This window comes from Taudactylus pleione, unplaced genomic scaffold (genome assembly GCF_031769625.1).
Source record: "Taudactylus pleione unplaced genomic scaffold, aTauple2 ptg000078l, whole genome shotgun sequence".
NCBI classification, from domain to species: domain Eukaryota; kingdom Metazoa; phylum Chordata; class Amphibia; order Anura; family Myobatrachidae; genus Taudactylus; species Taudactylus pleione.
The window spans coordinates 6,505,733-6,527,467 of NW_028284480.1; the positions used below are offsets into that span (position 1 = coordinate 6,505,733).

Consider the following 21,735-nt stretch of genomic DNA (forward strand, 5'->3'; position numbering starts at 1 on the left):
AAGCTTCAGGTGCTGTCACCATGTACCTCTACTGTGTAACATTCACTGTCAGGGGCCTGGCAGCAGAAGTAGACAGCACTGCCGTTATAGAAGAGAAACAGGAATTGGTGAGCCATGGCCAGGACTCAAGAGGACTGGGAATTCAGGAAGACCATGCAAAGGTATGTAAAATACTGTAGAGGTTCAAAAAAATTGGGGAGCTTTTAGGAGTCGGGATCACTAAACTACAGAAAATACAGGTAAAAATTCTTATTGTTATAATAATAGTGTCAATACCAAATAAATAAATAAATAATGGTGGCATATATTAAAATGATAATTTTAATAAAGGGGAAATTATATTTATTTTTATTCAGATGGGAGACACTTCTTGGCGAAGCAGATAGTGTGCGTACATCAAAATACATACAATTTTACAGGGGATTCTTACCCCCAATTTCATACGAACCTCTTTTATTTTTCCTTTTTTTTCTATTGTAGTATTGCATTTTGTTGTATTTATAGCTATGCTTAATTAACCTTTAAAATTACTGGATTGTCATTAGATGAATATTGCTGTAAAAACCATATGTTATAAAAATATTCATTTTGATTTTACAATTTATGTATGGTTATTTATGGTTTACACTTCCTAAACACCATTATTATTACTAAAATAATTTTCACCTACAGATGTCCCCTTGCTCATCTTTGCTGCTGCTGTGATTTGCTGTGGCACAGATGCTGAAAGTTGCATACCCGCAAATGGGCATGTGCATATTGTTCGCTCCCGCAATCCATAGGATTGCATGGTGCAAATGCTGCCATGGCGTAGCATAATGTGGCATAAGCATGCATTGCATATTGTATTCTGCAATGTGAGTGCACGTTTGCCATATTGATGGCAAAGATAAGCCAGGACACATCTAATTCTATCATATATATTGCCTGAATTCTGTTTGAGCCAATCACTATAGAAAAAAACTGATGGATTATAAATAAATGTCCAATGTGTATATAAAAAATTAACAAGATAAGTACTATGTATGTATAAGCATTCAAACTCTTTAATCTGTGGTACATACAATTTCAAATTGTGCAAATCTCTTCTTTGAGGAACTGGTTCCTGCAAAGAACTGTAAGATGGTAGTATAAAAAACACTGGTTCCTTAGGATCCTCCGTCAGTGTATATTTTATCCAAGGTGTGTACAATATAAGGAATTGGTAAGTGCTCTTGCACTGTCTTTTAATTTTATTATGCACACAGTGTACACCCCCCCTCTTACATCACAGCAGCCCAGCACATGTTGCTGTGTGCTGGGCTGTACTGGGAGACTGCTCGCAGCTGCTAAGAAGCAGCCACAGCAGTCTCCTATGCCTGTGGGAAGAATCAGTATGATTTACCGCTGGCCGGCAGAAGTGGAAATCCCAATCGTCCATTAAGGTAAGTATAGCTAACCTAATTCCACCCCTAACCCTCCTTTAGGGCTGCCTAACCCTAACCTCCCCCCCAAGTACCTAACCCTAACCCCCTCTAAGTACCTGAACCTAAACCCCCCCTTCCCCATGCCTAATCCTAACCTCGGGGGCCCATAACCCTCCCCACCGCAGCTGTCCGCGCCCGTCACCCAGATTAAATTCGATCAGTAAGCCAGGTGTCGGGCTCCCGGCGTAGGTCTAATGACAGGTGTCAGGAATTTTGACGTCTGTCATTTGAACCTTGCCAGGATTAGACAGTCAAGAAGCCAGCAGTCGGCATTGTGACCATCGGCTTCCCGACTGCTTCGCCTTTGGGGGGAGAAATCAAGCTGATTGTGCCCCACACTGGTTATGTGCCAGGCTGAGGGGGCTCACTGCACCTCCCTCGCCAGCAAAGTGGTGCTGCAAAACTTTTTTTTTAACCTAAGGGGACATGGCCATGCCTCCCACAATTTGGCCACACCCCCTTTTTTACCAGGGCCCTGGCACGGCTCTTGGTGGGCCTGGCCAGAACCACCTACTTTTACCATTCCTCTGGAGCCCTTCATGACACAATCTGACACTGTTACCACTATGAGGGTTTTTCGCCTTTTAATAAAGCTGCCCCTTAAATGTGACTTGAAATATGGTGCATTGCAACCACTGCACATTCATGGGTATCCTCTTTGCTCAAACAAATTAAACACTCCAAGTATCTTTGAAATAAGAAAGTAATCAGTAGAAAAAAAGAAAAATCTTCAGGTACAAGTGAGAAATGGTTTAGAAGAGGAGAGAAAAAAAAGAAAAGACTCCTATCAGGGCACACTCCTGTGCTGTATTGATGGCTACAAAATTAGTATTGGAGAAATAGGACAAACTGATTACATCAGGGGCGTAACTATACTTACAGGGGCCCCATAGCAAAAAATTTCACAGGCCCCCCTTTCAGCCCGCGCCCCCCCCTCAGCCTACCGCTCCCGCTCTTGTCCCATGGATCCCCCCTTGGCTTGAGGCCCCCGCACCCTCCTCACTCCCCGACTTACCTGATCCATGGTCGCGCTGTGTAGGGCAGGCGCACCTTCTCTCCCGGTCGGCTCCATCTCAATGACTGATACTGAGAGGAGGTGACCACACCTTCTCCCAGTATCAGCCAATGGGGAGAGCCGGAGGCAGAGCTGACTGGGAAGACGCGACCACGGAGCGGGGGGGTGCGCGCGACCACGGAGCAGGTAAGTGGAGTAGAGGGAAGTGAAGAGAGCGATGGAGCAAGTAAGGAGGGTGCCGGAGGGAAGGGCCGCGGACAGAGGCCTGGCACCTTAGGTGCAGGGGGAGGGCCGGGCCCCGGGTTTGTCTGGGCCCCATAGCAGCCACACCCCCTGCACCCATGGTAGTTACGCCACTGGATTACATCTAAGTGAGATCATGATCATATGTGAAATTTACATTAATGTCTCAATTAGCAGACAGACCACCATATATTTACCCATTTAATATATCTGAAATAGATGTATTCATGTTGATATTAAAACTAAAGTTTATTAAATTCTTAAAATGAAACATAGACACTCAAAATCAACTTATTATACAAAGACAGCATAGACAAATAAGAACATTAATAGTGTATGATAAACTATATCTATTAACAGTGATCCACTATATGCAGGTCTATTTGACAGTACTGGAAGTATAGTTATAAATATTTGCTAATGATATACACAATTGAAATTGACAATTCATCGAAATGCCACCCTAAATAGTACATATGCGATACTTCACTAATCACAGAAACCATGCATATGGTGCTGGGGGTATAGTTATAAATATATGCACAATTGGAATAGATAATTCATCAAAGTACCACCCTACCTAGTACACATATTAAGATGCAATATTTCAATGATCACAGGAAACATACATATGGTATGTCTAGTGAAAGTAGTCCCTCAGTAATCCACCGGAACCAGTGAAAAAATAATACATAGGATGAGCCCACCACAGCCTTCTAATGTGATATTAGTTAATAAAGGAAGCTTCCTTTGATAAAGCCCTGGCGAATAACGTGTCAGACAGCCTGCTGGTGGGCTCCACAGTGCGCACTCTGGACCCCTGCACCACGGACGATCATACAGAAGGGAGACAATATTGGCAGGTACTTCCTTCCTTCTACTTTTTCCTGCTCTCTCATTATAGCCAGCTGCCTGGATTCCCTGCGCTGCTGTACGGCAACAGGGATATTGGTGAGACTGGGCTGTAACAGCAGAAGCAGCTTTCTAATTTCTGGTGCCAGTTCCTGGGACTCTCATTCCCTGTCCTCTAATATCTAAGACAGGCAACAGCAGATCCTGGGCATATAAGCACACCACTCTATACCTGTATCTATATCAGGAAAATATTTAGTACCATATGTACTCTCCCAGATCGGAATAGAGGGACGCCTCTAATAACCTCCATATTATATATATAGGTGGTATCCGTGGTGTTCAGCATTTTAATATTGTGGTATCATTATACCTTTTCACATGTTGTATGTATTTGTTTATTATTTCACCTTTAGTTTTGTATTTGTATGTCAATTGTGATTAGGGGTGTGCACCGGCCACTTTTCGTGTTTGGTGTTTTGGTTTTGGATCTGGATTTTTCTTCGTGTTTTGGATCTGGATTGGTTTTGCCAAAACCACCCTTCAGTGTTTTGGGTTCTGGGTTTTGTGTTTTGGATCTGTATTTTTTTTTTAAAAAAGCATAAAAACAGCTAAAATCACAGAATTTGTGGGTTTTTCTGCTCCTATGCTATTATTAACCTGAATAACCTTAATTTCCACTCATTTCCAGTCTATTCTGAACACCTCACACCTCACAATAGTGTTTTTATGTCCTAAAGGTTGCACCGAGGTAGCTGGATGACTATGCTAAGAGATACGAGTGGGCGGCACAAACACGTGGTCCATCTAGGAGTGGCACTACAGTGGCAGACAGGATGGCAGTTTGAAAAACTAGGCCCCAAACAATACATAATGCAAAGAAAAAAAAGAGGTGCAAGATGGAATTGTCCTTGGGCCCTCCCACCCACCCTTATGTTGTATAAACAGGACATGCACACTTTAACAAACCAAACATTTCAGCGCCAGGGTCTGCCACACGACTGTGGCTGAAATGATTGGTTCGTTTGGGCCCCCACAAAACAAGCTGGCAATTAATCTGTCCCTGCACAAACTGGCTCTATGGCGGCAAGATGTCGTCCTCATCCTCCTCATCCACCGATTCCTCACCCTCTTCAGTGTTGTGTACATCCTCATCCTCACAGAGTATTAATTCGTCCCCGCTGGAATCCACAACCACAGGTCCCTCTGTACGTTCTGGAGGCTGGTCTCCCTGGAAGAGTTGATCATTCATTTTATGAACATCATCTTCTCCACATTTTGTGGAAGCAACCTCCTACGCCTTTCGCTGACAAGGTTCCCGGCTGCACTAAACACTCTTTCGGAGTACACACTGGAGGGGGGGCAACTCAGGTAAAATAGAGCCAGTTTGTACAGGGACCTCCAAATTGCTTCTTTTTCCTGCCAGTACAGGTACGGACTGTCTGACATGCCTACTTGGATGCTGTCACCGATGTAATCCTTTAACAGACAGACGCACGCTTGTCGCTGCTGCTTTGAGGATGCAAGTGCGGCTACAGCCCACACAATTCACAAGACAGAAAAAAAAAGAACAATATTTTTATTGTTTGTGGAGCGCACTTTGAGGGTTACACCACCCTTTAACAGACAGACGCACGCTTGTCGCTGCTGCTTTGAGGATGCAAGTGCGGCTACAGCCCACACAATTCACAAAGACAGAAAAAAGAAGAAGAATATTTTTATTGTTTGTGTAGCACACTTTGAGGGTGTCACCACCCTTTAACAGACAGACGCACGCTTGTCGCTGCAGCTTTGAGGATGCAAGTGCGGCTACATCACACACAAGTCACAAACACATTAAAAAAATCGTTTTTTATTTTTTTGAGCACTTTGAGAGTTACACCACCCTTTAACAGACAGACGCACGCTTGTCGCTGCTGCTTTGAGGATGCAAGTGCGGCTACAGCCCACACAATTCACAAAGACAGAAAAAAAAGGAACAATATTTTTATTGTTTGTGTAGCACACTTTGAGGGTGTCACCACCCTTTAACAGACAGACGCACGCTTGTCGCTGCTGCTTTGAGGACAGTATCATATGCAGTGACAGTAGACTTGTCAGAAATTGTTGGCACGTCCTTTAGTCCGGACCAGATGTCCAAACCAGCCCTTGACTTATGACACAGGCGCACGCTTGCCGCTGCTACTATGTTGATGCACGTGCCGCTACATCGCACACAAGTCACAAACACATTAAAAAAATAGTTTTTTATTTTTTGGAGCACTTTGAGGGTTACACCACCCTTTAACAGACAGACGCACGCTTGTTGCTGCTGCTTTAAGGATGCAGGTGCGGCTACAGCCCACACATTTCACAAAGACAGAAAAAAAAAGAACAATATTTTTATTGTTTGTGTAGCACACTTTGAGGGTGTCACCACCCTTTAACAGACAGACGCACGCTTGTCGCTTCTGCTTTAAGGATGCAGGTGCGGCTACAGCCCACACATTTCACAAAGACAGAAAAAAAAAGAACAATATTTTTATTGTTTGTGTAGCACACTTTGAGGGTGTCACCACCCTTTAACAGACAGATGCACGCTTGTCGCTGCTGCTTTGAGGATGCAGGTGGAATCTAGACGGGATTTGGAACCGGGAACACAAAATCCCAAATCAATTGCCTAAATCCCACTGCACTAATGGCGGATACCGGACGCACGTCTAACACCAACATAGCAGTCAAGGCCTCAGTTATATGTTTTGCTTCAGGATGACTGCAGTCGTACTTCATCCTCATCGCTTGGGACTGTTGGAGGGTCAATTGTTTAGTAAAAGTAGTGATGTTCCTACTTCCTCTCTGGGATGATGAACAACTCCCAGCAGCAGCAACAGCACTAGGAGGAAGTGGTTCTTGATCTTTCCCTATTTTATTTTTAACGGAGAAAGTTTGGTCCTCCATTTATGTTATATTGATATACGTGCGGCTAAGGCGCACACAAACACAGAAAATATTTTTTTATTTTTTCTGGAGAGTAGTGCACTTTGTGGGTTACACCAGCCTTTAAGAAATTAGCCAGCCGGCTCTTACTTATGGGACACAGGCGCACGCTTGGCGCTGCTCCATTGTTGATGCACGTGCAGCCACAGTGCACACAAGTCACAAACACAGAACATTTTTTTTTTGGGTTTGGACTGGAGTGTACTTTGGGGGTTACAGCACCCTTTAACGGTCAAGCCAGCTGGCCCTTTACTTATGACACAGGCGCACGCTTGGCACTACTTTGTTGATGCACGTGCGGCTACTGCGCACACAATTAACAAACACAGAAAATATTTTTTTTTTGGTTTGGAGTGTACTTTGGGGGTTACAGCACCCTTTAACGGTCAAGCCAGCTGGCCCTTTTCTTATGACACAGGCGCACGCTTGGCACTACTTTGTTGATGCACGTGCGGCTACTGCGCACACAATTCACAAACACAGAAAATATTTTTTTTTTTGGTTTGGACTGGAGTGTACTTTGGGGGTTACAGCACCCTTTAACGGTCAAGCCAGCCGGCCCTTTACTTATGACACAGGTGCACGCTTGGTACTACTTTGTTGATGCACGTGCGGGTACTGCGCACACAATTCACAAACACAGAAAATATATATTTTTTTGGTTTGGAGTGTACTTTGGGGGTTACAGCACCCTTTAACGGTCAAGCAAGCCGGCCCTTTACTTATGACACTGGCACGTGCTTGGCACTACTTTGTTGATGCTCGTGCGGCTACTGCGCACACAATTCACAAACACAGAAAATATTTTTTTTTTTGGTTTGGACTGGAGTGTACTTTGGGGGTTACAGCACCCTTTAATGGTCAAGCCAGCCGGCCCTTTACTTATGACACAGGCACACGCTTGGCACTACTTTGTTGATGCACGTGCGGCTACTACGCACACAATTCACAAACACAGAAAATAATTTTTTTTTTGGTTTGGACTGGAGTGTACTTTGGGGGTTACAGCACCCTTTAACGGTCAAGCCAGCCGGCCTTTTACTTATGACACAGGCGCACACTTGGCACTACTTTGTTGATGCACGTGCGGCTACTGCGCACACAATTCACAAACACAGAAAATAATTTTTTTTTTGGTTTGGACTGGAGTGTACTTTGGGAGTTACAGCACCCTTTAATGGTCAAGCCAGCCGGCCCTTTACTTATGACACGGGTGCACGCTTGGCGCTACTTTGTTGAGGCACGTGTGGCTACTGTGCACACAATTCACAAACACACAAAAATATTACTTTTTTAGCACTTGGGGGGAGCACCCCTGATGGACAGAGCACCCCCTGGACAACACTACAGCACCCCTTTAGGACTGGGACACTGCACAGGAATTTGGAGTGGACACAGCCCCTATGGAGAACTGACTGCACAACACAGTCCAGCCAGCCCCTATGGACTTTGAAGTAGTGGACACAGCCCCTATTAACAACAGCAGCACAGCACAACACAGCCAGCCCCTATGGACTTTGAAGTAGTGGACAACAGCAGCACAGCACAACACAACACTACTCTGCACTACACTACACTACACAGCCCAGCCAGCCCTAACTCCCACCCTCCCTCTTCACTGTCCACAGCCGAGTGAGAAAATGGTGCCGACGCGGGTACCTAATATAGGATCCAAAACCCGCGAGACTCGGAAGGCCGGACGATGACGTTTTGCCACGATTTCAGATCCGAGTCAGGCGGGAAAAGTCGAGCCTGACTCGGATCTGCCTCGGATCAGGGGGGCTCGGGGGGGTTCGGATTTCAGAAATCCGAACCCGCTCACCCCTAATTGTGATACATGTTTTTTATATTTATATGTTATTTGTATATCTAAATATACAGGTGGATCCACTCAACCTTAGAATATCCTACCCTAGATAACAGTACATTACACCTTTATTAACTAATATCACATTAGAAGGCTCATCCTATGTATTATTTTTTCTCTGTTCCGGTGGATTACTGAGGGACTACTTTCACTAGACATACCATATGTATGTTTCCTGTGATCGTTGAAATATTGCATCTTAATATGTGTACTAGGTAGGGTGGTACTTTGATGAATTATCTATTCCAATTGTGCATATATTTATAACTATACCCCCAGCACCATATGCATGGTTTCTGTGATTAGTGAAGTATCGTATGTGTACTATTTAGGGTGGCATTTCGATGAATTGTCGATTTCAATTGTGTATATCATTAGCAAATATTTATAACTATACTTCCAGTACTGTCAAATAGACCTACATATAGTGGATCACTTTTAATAGATATAGTTTATCATACACTATTAATGTTCTTATTTGTCTATGCTGTCTTTGTATAATAAGTTGATTTTGAGTGTCTATGTTTCATTTTAAGAATTTAATAAACTTTAGTTTTAATATCAACATGAATACATCTATTTCAGATATATTAAATGGGTAAATATATGGTGGTCTGTCTGCTAATTGAGACATTAATGTAAATTTCACATATGATCATGATCTCACTTAGATGTAATCAGTTTGTCCTATTTCTCCAATACTAATTTTGAAGCCATCAATACAGCACAGGAGTGTGCCCTGATAGGAGTCTTTTCTTTTTTTTCTCTCCTCTTCTAAACCTTGATAATATTTACTCCTGGGATGCACCTCCAGTTTTTGAAATATACCTAGATACGTGTATCCAAAAAATCTATAATTAGATCGTTAGAATTAACTGTTTTCCTGTGCAATCAATCTTCTTCCCCTTTTCCTGTATGACAAGTGAGAAATGGTAGGCTTATATACAGTATGGAAAAATAATATTACCATTGTGTTTACATGGTTTTCCAGATTTCAATCAATAAAAAAATTCCCCCACCATAAAGTACCAGCTACTATACATATATGACATTTTTGCCATTTATGCTCACAGATATAAAATGTTAACATGTTTCTTTTGCAACATGATCACCTGTACTTAAACATATATGATGTAAAAGTATACCTATATTTACAACATCTTGTGGTGTCAAAATATTTTAACACTTTCAACAAGATAATTCTACCTCCATTCGTCCATGAACACACACAAACAAAGAGGCTACATGGGTGAGAAGTACACATATAAAACTGGAGACAGAAACACACACAAAGAGAGAGATAGGAACAGAGTGATAGAGACAGTCAGACACATGAGCGATGCAGACAGCATGAAAATGAAGCAATGAGGAAAGACCAAACATGAAGAAGGATGCCCAAAAATTGTAGACTCAGGACAAGCAGAGAAGTATGGGAAGTCAAGATGGGGTTCAAAGTGCATGTATGTACAGAGTCAACATGAAGATGCTGTACCCCCTGTGCAGGGGTGTATCTAGGGATCCAAGCACCCCTGGCAATGAAATTTACTGGCGCCCCCCATACCCCCTTATGCAGTGCCCTCAGTAGTAATCCCCCAGTAGTAATCACCCCTATGCTGCATTGCCCCCAGTAGTAGCCCCCCATATACAGTGCCCACATAGTAATCCCCCCTATGCTGCATTGCCCCCAGTAGTAGTCCTCCTTCTACAGTGCCCCCAGTAGTAGCCCCCCTATACAGTGCCCACAGTAGTAATCCCCCCTATGCTGCATTGCCCCCAGTAGTAGTCCCCCTATACAGTGCCCCCAGTAATAGTACCCAGTAGTAGTCGCCCCTATACAGTGTCCCCAGTAATAGTACCCAGTAGAAGTCCCCCCTATACAGTGCCCCCAGTAGTAGTCCCCCCCCTATACATTGCCCCCTAGTATTAGCACCCCTATACAGTGCCCCCAGTAGTAGTCCCCCCTATACAGTGCCCGCAGTAGTAGCCCCTCTATACAGTGCCCCCAGTAGTAGTCCCTTATACAGTGCCCCCAGTTGTAGACCCCCCTACACAGTGCCCCCAGTAGTGCCCCCCACTAAATTGCCCCCAGTAGTGGCCACCCCTATACAGTGCTCCCAGTAGTGGCCACCCACATAATTTGCCCCCAGTAGTGGCCACTCCAATACAGTCGCAGGCACCCCTCCCATAAAGTGCCCCCAGTAGCGGACACCACCTATTTCAGTGCCCCCCCATGCCAGGCTTACACACACACACACACAAAGAACAAAAAAAAATTAAACTTGCCTGATTCCCGCTCCTGACACGACCGCCACTGTCCGAGTCCCGCCCGCTCTTCTCCTGCATGGGAGAGATGTCATGACGTATGACGTATCTCCCATCACATGCTGCGGGGGGAGCCGGAACACGGAGCTCATGAGTGAGCTCCAGCCGGCTCCCTCCGTGGACGACGCAGCAGCAAATGAGAGTCTGGCTGACTCTCATTGGCTGGCTGCTATTACAAACACACAGCCGCCGCCAGCTGTCTGTTTGTAAACTGTGTAGGGCAGACCACTCTCACTGCAGTCTGCCCTACACTTGTGGGGCCCGGGGGCCTTGTCCACCCCTTGGCTACTGGTGGCACTGCCGGGCGGCGCCCCCCCTTTGGTCGGCGCCCCTGGCGGGTGCCATCCTGGCCAATGGGTAGATACGCCCCTGCCCCTGTGTATACACAGTGACTGCTTACTGTTACTTGTGACTACTGTACATCATATTTGTTTGCATCTCCAGTATAGTGTGCTACTAGACTCTGAATACTATCTACACTAAGTAAGTCAGCCTGCCATCCTAAAGTAAATGTAGAAAACAAATGTATGAACTGGCCCTGGCAGTGGTAAGCTTTTCTGTTTTTATATAATTTTTATCCCTGCAGTGAGGGAACATGGGGCCTGGTCAGACCCGGACGCTACCCGCAGTGCGCTTGCTACTGCCGATTGTTGCTAATCTGCACATGCATATGCATCGCAGTGCGCGTGCACAAACTACACAGTGCATTCGCAGATCCCCCACTCGTACAGCAAAGCTAGCCCAGCAGAGTGAGTGACAGGAGAGGCCATTTGTGGGTGGTAACAGGGGCAGTCCAGTAAAAATGGAGGAGTGGAGGTGCGAATGCAGGCATGCCTGAGTGTTTCTACGCCGTTTTAGAGATGTGTATAATTAACAGCCAACGTCATAGTACACATCACCAGCCATTTTTTTACTCTGATTTCCTTGCAATGCTTGCGGTAGAAAAAAGCTACCACAAGCACTGTGTTCACATCCGATAGTGGTCGATGTAAAAAATTTTTCACAAACTTCAAGGAGATAACATGGGGTATTGGGCGTCTCTGCATTCGCTAAGGGGAGTCTGCATACACAAAGCAAACATTCATACAGGTAAGATGGGTGTGCTTATGCCTTGGCATGTGATCGCTCCCCGCCACGTCACTTTCATATATTTTCATACACATCGAGTGAGCGTACGCTCATAGCAACTGGGTCTGAATCAGGCCCATGATTCACTAAGTCTAAACATATGATTCCATATCCCATATAAGGAGAAGTTGCAGGTTGCAGCACACTTAGGGCCTGATTCAGACCTGCTCGCAGGCGCATAGCGCTCACAAGCGGGTCAATGGCCGGGCAGTGCACATGAGCAGCGTGAGCACTGCACGTGCATGAGCCCCAGAGCGAGTGAGAAATTCACTGGCTCCGGGGCTCGCTACAAACGGGTCAGCTGTCGATGTTGAAAGACAGCTTGCCCTGTTTTGTAGGCAGGTCGGGGGGATGGCTTGCCAAATGGAGCGATTCCCGAAAGAACACCTGCCATTTGGGGGTGGCCCTACTGAAATCATGAGTGATGTCAATAGTGAGCTTCTGGCTCTATTAGAGCTGGAAGCTCACTGGGGCTTGCGGCAGATGAGACCCTACCACAAGGGTCTCGTCGCAAACCCGATGGTTGTAATGTTTGCGACCATCGCAACCATCACCTGGTCGCTCGCAAAAGCTGTGGGTGGTCACCCACAGCTTAGCGAGCCGCCAGAAGGCCAGACAAAAAACAAAAAAACACCCTTCAGAACCAGCGAGCGGGTCTGAATCAGAGCCTTAATGCGTAGTGTTACTGAGCTATTTGGTTATAATTGTGTAATGCAATACCATTTGTGTTAATGTAAATAATTATGCTCCCTTGGCACATTTTACATGCCCTCTGATGCACAAGCATTCTGGTAATATTACAGGTGGAGCATCAATTGTTTTAATAGGTAGATCTCCTGCATACTGTCTGGCGGGGTATGATATGTAATGTCGACATTCAGAATGTCAAAATCAGAATTTTGACATGGTTTGAATGTTGCAATGGATGTTATGTTGATATCTGACCTGTCAGCATACACAATGTCAACATGGCCATAATGATAACATGGTTATAATGTTGACATTTTGCATATCGACACTTGGCAAGTTGACATAGCATATTTCCAGTATTAAATCTGTAACCCTAACCTAACCATAAACCTAACAGTGACATGTTCTATCAACATTGTGGGGTAAATTTACTAAGAATCAAGTCTGGGAGAGTTTGCTTTTTTTTCAACTCGATTAGCTTCACCTAAACTTGGGTGATTTGAAGCTCCTGAGATTCACAAATTTACAAAGAAGTGAGTTTAGCTGAGAGTGAGATGGCCGATGGTGAAGAAGAATGAGTTTTCTCTCCCAAGTAGCAGGTTTTTAAGGAGATTTCTCCCCTGAGTAGCAGGTTTTACAGGAGATGACTCAACCGAAATTGCAGTGTTTTCTCTCTGCAAAACTCTCCCGAGCAAGCAGCCTGCACATATCAGTGAGATACAGTATGTGTATGCTGCTTGTACATGTAAAAAAAATGGGTTAAAAGTTTTAAAAAAATGACATAGGGCCCCCCCTCCTAAAGCTTTATCAGGCCTAGACTTGCCAGCCTGTCCTGGATTCTAAAATTATGGGGATCAAAATGTGTAGGGTTCCACCGAAATTTTGCAACCAACACCAGGCTGCAGGGCCAGTCCTGGCTTTAATTTTTTTGGGGAAAAATTTACCTAGGGTCCCCCCTATATTTAAAACCAGCACTAGACCCAAAATGGCCTGTCTGTAATGCCATAGCCTGGAGACTCTTTCACTGGGGCTCCGACTTGGCCCAAGCTGGTCAGGCCAAGTCAGGGATCTCAGGATAGGTGGGACCACCCAAGAAGGGGTCTCCCCCCAAAACCCCAGGCATGGACTGAAGCCTGGGGCTCCACCCCACAACCCTGGAGCATTGGGTACGGGGGTAATAAAGAGGGGAAATAGAAGTTAACTATTGTATTTTACAGTGGGACTACAGGTGCCAGCATGCCTACCCTTTGGCACTTGTGGAACTACAAGTGCCAGCAGATGGGCGGCACCTGTACCCTCACTGTAAAATAAATAGTTAAATAAAGACAAAACACACACATCGTGCCAAGTATAACTTTATTACACACACTTACCCATTCACACATACTTACATATACCAGATGCTTCTGTCCTCTTCTCCAGTAGAATCCATAATGACTAGCCCTGCAAAAAAGATTGCATACTCACCTATATCCTGGTGCTGGTCTCCGCAGTAATCCATGGACGAGCTTACCGATCCACGCACCCAGTATCAGTATGTGTGTTGCCACACATACTGATACCTCCCAAATGCCAGCTGACAGATCTGCACGGGCTTTGCAGTCCCACCAGCCAATCAGCGGCCACACTAACTGTAGAGCGGCTACTTTTTGGCTCTGGCTACTGACAGTTCCCACAAGGGAACTGTCAGTAGCCAGAGATAATCAGCTGCCACTCTGCAGTTAGCAGCAGCTGACTGGCTGGTGGGACGTGCAAACCCTGTGCAGTACCGTCAGTTGGCATTCGGGATTTATCAGTATGTGAGGCAACACACATACTGATACTGGGTGCGTGGATCGGTAAGCTCGTTTTTTTTTTTCCCAAGTCCATGGATTACTGCATAGACCAGCACCAGGATGTAGATGAGTATGCAAACTTCTTTGCAGGGCCATTCATTACGGAATTTACTGGAGAATAGGACAGAAGCATCTGGTATAGGTAAGTATGTGTGAATGGGTAGGTGTATGTAATAAAGTTATACATGGCACAAGGTGTGTTTTGTCTTTATTTAAATATTTATTTTACAGTGGGGGTACAGGTGCCGCCCATCTGCTGGCACTGGTAATTCCACAAGAGCCAAAGGACAGGCATGCTGGCACCTGTAGTCCCACTGTAAAATACAATAGTTTACTTCTATTTCCCCACTTTGTTACCCCCATACCCAATGCTCCAGGGGTGCAGGGAAGAGCCCCGGGCTTCAGACCAAGCCTGGGGTTTCAGAGGGGGGGACCCCTTCTTGGTGGGGTCCCCACCTCCCCTGAGATCCCCGGCTTGGCCTGACCAGCTTGGGCTGATAATGCTTTGGCCCTGGTGAAAGGGTTTCTGGGCTGTGGCATTACAGCCCAGCCATTTTGGGTCTGGTGCTGGCTTTACATATAGGGGGGACACTACACAACTTTTCCCCCCTATATTTAAAACCAGGACTGGCTCTGCAGCCTGGTGTTGGTTTCTAAATTACGGTGGAACCCTACACATTTTGTTCCCCATTATTTTAGAAACCAGCACTGGATGGCAAGTCTAGGGCTGGTTAGGGTTTTGGGAGGGGACCCTATGTCTTTTTTTCCTGATATTTAATTTTTTTTCTCTTTTTACAGGCAGAATCATACATGGATCACAGTGATCTATATATGTTTCTGCCAAACTCTCAGATCACAGGCAGGTGTATTTTTTCATGAGTTTTTACAGGAGAGTTTTCCCATCTCATGAGAGTTTAGAAACTCTCTGCTTGGTAAATTCCAGAATCCTATCTTCACCAGGGAAAAAGTTCTCGAGTTTTGCTGATGGTGAATTGAAGAGAGTTTGCTAACTTTCCAGTATTTTCCTGTAGCAAAGGAGATCTCTCTCCCGAGTTTGACATCAGTAAATTTGAGAGTGGGAACAAATACCAAAACTCTCCAGAGTTTGCAAACTCTCCCAAACTCTCAGCTTAGTAAATTTACCTCGTTGACTGTTAACAGTGACAAAATTGAAATTATTACCATGACGACATGATATACATGTCAAAATTTCTAACATGTCAACATTCTCAATGTCGACATACAAACCATCTGGAGTTGTGTTTTTTATGACAAATACAGCAAAAAGGTATAAAAATGTTGCACAATGGAAACTTTAGAGAACATAATGCAAGTCAGCCTTAATTGATCTTAAAATGCATGCACAGTACTAAATGTATATATTCACTGTATGCTGAGTTGCACACATCTGTGATCTACAAGCCCTTATCCGTATGCTTGGTTTCATAGCCGCCATCATTATCAATGTGTGCTGCACATCTACACACTCCTGACATGCTTTGCTAAACTACATGGAAGCAGGGGCAGATTGAGATGTATAACCTGCCTGTGAAATTTTATGAAGTAGCCTTAATGGGGATGGGTTTGCTGAGGGGGAGCCTGACGGAAAGAGTTGGAGGAGCTGCTCTACAGTCACAGCAGGTGTGAGGCTAGACTTTCTGGCTAAGAATTTGTGCCTGTACTGCACTACTGTACCTCACCCATCACAGAGCATTGCAATGACCATCATAATATACAGGGAGCATCACAGTGATGGCATATACTGCAGATAATATCAATGATTCCCATATAATGCTAAGATCATTACTGTGACTGCCATATAATGCAGCGGACATTATAGTGACTGTCTGATAATGCAGAGAACATCATAGCAACCACTTGGTAATGCAAATAGCTTTCCAGTGACTGTCATAAAATATAGAACATTGTGGTCAATACCATTTAATGCAATGATCATCACAATATCCACCACATAATACAGAAAACATTGCAGTGACACCATATAATGCAGATAGTATTGCAGTGACCGCCATATAATACACAGATCATCAGGGACCACCATATATTGCAGACAGCATTGCAGTGCCCACCATATAATGTAGAGAATAACAGTGGCTACAAGATAATGCAGAGAACATTGCAGTGAGTGCAATATAATTAATACACCCCTCTACACACACACATTAATACACCAACCCCACCACAGACAGTATTAAAACACACACCACCACCCCTCCCAATTGCATAAATATACCAACCCCTAGATAACATAAAACATTATCACTCCTCCACTGATACTAACCTATCCAGAAAGAGGGTCTGTGTGGTCACTGCAGAAAGCCTGGTCACAGGAAAAGAGAGATACAGGCTAGACTGGCGAGGAAGGGGCAGTTTATTTGGGTATGGGGGTGGGGTCTTGGGCAGAGATAGGAGGGAGTAGAAGTATAGACAGACATAGATAAGGAGGGGCAGGGACTCAAGTTAAGGGGCTGGATCTTGTGCAGGTATATGAGAGAGTAGATGTAGAAGAATACAATCACTCTAATCTAGCATAGACTATATGAGGGGGTGGATATTCAGTTTCTCAAGCATGGAGGGGAGGTATTACTTGGGCATTCACAGCTGATTCAGAGTAGGAAGGAATCAGCTGTCAGTATAACTAGTTCAACAGCAGGGCTGGCTCCTAGACATTGTAGGAGGGTAGGAAGCTATAACTCATGGCACATCTGAAATGGCCCAGAAAGAGGGGAAGTAGGGTCTGTGTAAGCAACTGAGGTTAGTGCAAAGCATGACCCTGAGCCAGCCAAGCAGAAATTGTCCAGTGCTCCAGGTAGCCCAATTTGCCCTTGCATGGAAATATCCATATACCATGGATGTATGCCCTTTTATCTGAAAATTAATATGCAAATGAACTGCATATGATTGCGTCACCCATATTTAGAGACAGTTGGCGATGGAGAATGTGCAGTGTGAAAACAGGCTAAATACATCCACAAAAGTGACTTATGTTCAACTCTATTGGTTCTAATATCTTGTACTGCTGTACATAGAAAAACAGAGTAAAGAAAAACATTGTATAATAATAGTATATAATAATAATAATAATAATAATATAATACTAAAACTACTACTAAATATAATAACAACAACTTAAAATAATAGTTATATAAACACATACTGTATTACATGTGTTACATTGTATTTATAGCTGTTAACAAAAACCTGAAATTAACACTATGCTCATGCTGCTTGTAGTTTTCAGACCAAAGTTATAAGATTTGAGAGGATATTTCTGATAGAATATACATTTACTGATTTTGCCTAGAACAGAAAAGTTTTTGGAGAAAATATAAATTATTCTCTATGCCTAAATTGCTTTTTACTTCAGATATAAAGCCCTAGTTCTTGCCAGGAACATACAGCTTTTGCAGATAAATAAATCTACTGTTCAAGATCCGTACCATGGCGTTCAAAGCTATAAATTATTTTCTCTTTCTGCATTATATCTTATTGGGTATAAAATCATAGCTCCTGAATGGAATGCATGTTTTCAAAGAGGTTCACTGCACAATTCTGATATAACTGGGTTTATTTTTAGTTTCAAAACCTTGGATAGTAGAAAAAGCATGAATTTGGTATTATTTACTTATCAAATTTGAACATTACTTTTCTAACGTAATGGTCTCTCTGTGAAACCATTTGTTTGGCACTTGTCTTTTTGGAATCAGGTTTCTTTTACAGTACATTGGTTGCTTGATTCAGATATACTCAAAGCCCACTACTGACACGATCATGGTGCATTAAGTCCATTCTCTCTATCATGTGTCAAAGACTGACAGATTTACTTACCTTTCTATATTCAATTCAGCTCAAACAAACATACATTATCTTTGACCTTGTTAACATTATTAAAAGTTACATTTTCAACACTTTCATGAACATTGAACTAAATATGTGCCTCTAACTTATGAATAATTGTGTTGGTCCCATTTTTCCAATAATTCTCTAATACAAACATATATTTTTTCTTCTGGGAGTAAGTAGTATTGGAGGATAGAAATGGGCAAAATAATATTTATACATATGGTAATATTTTCAAGTTTATATGACAGTTACTATTTATGACAGTCGGACAAGGCAATACCAAAGCAAAGCATTATATTATTTGAACATTACCTGTATTGGAAAACACCTGCTGACATTCTCTGTAATCTTTGATACACTTTCTTTTGATGGCCTCTTTCCACCCTAAACCACCTTTACTCTACTTGTCCATTCTCATATTTCCACAAGACAGCTCTTTCCTACTACTTTGCTTGAACACTAATATATTTTATTTTTTCATGACAATTGTAGGCGTTAGAAGGAATTTAATAAGTGTATATGTATGTATATAAATAATATTGAGCCTGCACAAAATTTGTATTTATTGCTTTTTGACTTTTACTTATATTTGTTAAATACCAATTGCTAAGAATGTGCTATTGTAGTTTATTTGGTACTTTTGCATGATTTTTTGTTGTACATTAAAAGTAATTCTCTATAGTGACAATAAAAATTAAGAAAATGAACTTTTGGTGCTAGTGGATAGAAATCCAGTAGCAAAACAGCCTTGCCTGTATTGTGGGGCTAATTGTGAATTGATAACAAATGTAGATAAAGCCACTTTTCGTTTTTTTGACAGATGGTACAAACAATGGAGTTAAGAACACAATTATTTGAGTTAAGAACATGAACTACTGTAGATTGATCTGAATTAACTTTGTAACTTTCTGATTTTATTTTGTCAATAGAGCACAGGCTGCAAAGTAAGTGTGCGCTCGTATTTTGTATTATTTGCCAGTGACCTCTTATATCCACTATTCTATCAATCAATTCTGAAAATATTGTTTCTATCTCTTTATTTTATTTTATTTTTTTTAGTCTAATTTTCTAATCTTTGCACTGGAATGTCTGATTAGTATGATGAAATTCAATTTCATTCTTTTTTTATATTTCTAACTGCATTAATCTTCTTATAATTATTGTAAACTGTAAGAATGTTTTTGTCAACTTGATATGCACTAAATACAGCTATCTTCTTTAATACTGTAGCTTCTTATGGAAATTGGTAGTGTACCTTTTCACACCTTACCATACCTACTGCTTCCCTGATGTTCTTTTGCAATTCTATTATGTTAATGTACAGAGAATGCATCCAGAAAATATAACAGTTTCTGAGTTCCTGCTTCTTGGATTTAAAAACCTTCACTGCTTTCAAATTCTTATTTTCATTTTATTTCTCAACATTTACATTTTTACATTATCTGGAAATCTTATGTTCATTTTCTTAGTGGCAAGCAATGTTCATCTTCAATCTCCAATGTACTTTTTCCTAAGCAATCTATCTTTATCTGAAGTAGTTTTTACTACAAATATTGTTCCAAATATGTTACAGAACCTGCTTTCAGGAAATGGTTTTATATCACTCCCAGGGTGCTTGACCCAATATTACTTCTTACTCACCACTAGGACACCTAACACTTGGTGCCTATGCTTTGTTGCTTAATTGGGTGTTATGGCCACCTATGTATCAATGTATATTATCCATGTCCTTGTCCTTCATTTTATTGTATTTTATTGTAAGTCACTTTTTGGTTATGTACCTTGTAAGGCGCTGCAGAACACTTGTGGTGCCATAGAAATAAATTATAATAATAATAATAATAATAATAATAATAATAATAACAACAACAACTGAATGTTTTCTCCTTGGTATTATGTCCTATGACTGATATATGGCTATATGTAACCTGTTACATTATGCTTCACTTATCAACTTTCAAGGTTGCTGCCAGCTTGTTATGTGAACATGGATATGTGGCTTTAAAATATCAATTGTAACCCTTATTTTGCTATTTAGTGCACATTTTTGTGGTCCTAATGTGATGGGTAATTTCTTTTGTGATCTTATTCCACTTATAGAGCTTTCATGTTCAGACACATTGATAATAGAAATTGAATCATTTTTATTTGTATCCATAGTAACATTACTCCCATTTGTATTTATTTTTACCACATACATAATTATAATATATAATATTCTCAAAATCCCTTCATCTAATGGAAGAAAGAAGGTGTATTCCACTTATAGTTCTCATCTTGCTGTTGTATCAACTTATTATGGGACTCTCATCACCCTGTATGTTGCACCATCTCGAAAGCAAATATTTAACATAAGCAAAGCACTATCATTGCTTTATACTATTGTCACCCCTTTGTTAAATCCAATTGTCTACTGCCTTCGAAATGCAGAGATACATAATGCACTAAATTTGTTTTTAAATAATGTAAAATTATTGCACACATATAAACATACAAATTAGTCAGTCATTCTTATCACTCTAAAAATAGTAACTTTTGGGTAAAATTACTAAAGGTTGATTTGGCATTTTGAGTGATTTGAGGTGCGATTTTCAATTGATTTGTATTTGATTTTGCTTTTGGGTATTTACTAAAGGCCAAATTGAATGTAAAATCGGGCTTCAAATCGAATTTTGAGTCAAATTGGCCTCAAATCGACCATCAGAAAAACATTGGTATTTTTACATAGCCCAACACACAAAACCCTTATTTACTATCATTCGATTTGAAATCGACCTCAAAATCGTACTTCAAATCGAACTTCAAATCTCCAATAGAATAGACCTGCTTCATGCTTTTGATTTGAGCATGAGCCGGTTGGATTGACACAGATACATGCAGACATCAGTGAGATGCCTGCATGTATCTGACTGAATAAAGCAATTAAATATTTAAAATATAGAAAAAAAATTTACATGAGGTCCCCCCCAAATCAGAACCAGCCTCAGACTGCTGAAACCCAGGTCTGGTTGACTAAGTACAGGGAAAAAATGAAGTAGGGTCTCCCTGTACTCAATACAACCAGCACTGGGCTATGGGAAGCAGGGCTGGTTCTGGATTTACAGGGAAAAATTTGCATAGGGTCTCCCTGTAAATCACAGAACCAGCCCTGGACTCTTTCTAATGGGGGACTGATGCCACAGCCAGTGGAGCCCTATCACCAGGCCCCACAGCGGCAGCATCAGCCTTGACCACTAGTCAGCCCAGGCCAGGGATCCCTGGGGAGTTGGAGACGCCTTCAAAAAGAGGGGTCAATCTCCAGGGCACCACTAGCCTAGGCTGATAGCCTGTGGCTATCCCCACCTCCTTTGAAGCTTCGTGTCTGTGCGTTCATTGGCTGAGAGGTCAGGCCCCACCTCTTAGCCAATGAACGGCTACTCCGTTGCACTCAATGGTGTGAGCCACAGGTTAAACCTTAGTTATCCTGTGCCTCCCACC

At 42.5% G+C, this 21,735-nt stretch overlaps 1 pseudogene; it reads left to right on the forward strand.

The window, feature by feature from the left end:
• The first annotated feature begins 20 nt into the window (after positions 1 to 20).
• On the forward strand, positions 21 to 20,759 carry LOC148532405 (olfactory receptor 11A1-like; annotated as a pseudogene).
• The last annotated feature ends 976 nt before the right edge of the window (positions 20,760 to 21,735 follow it).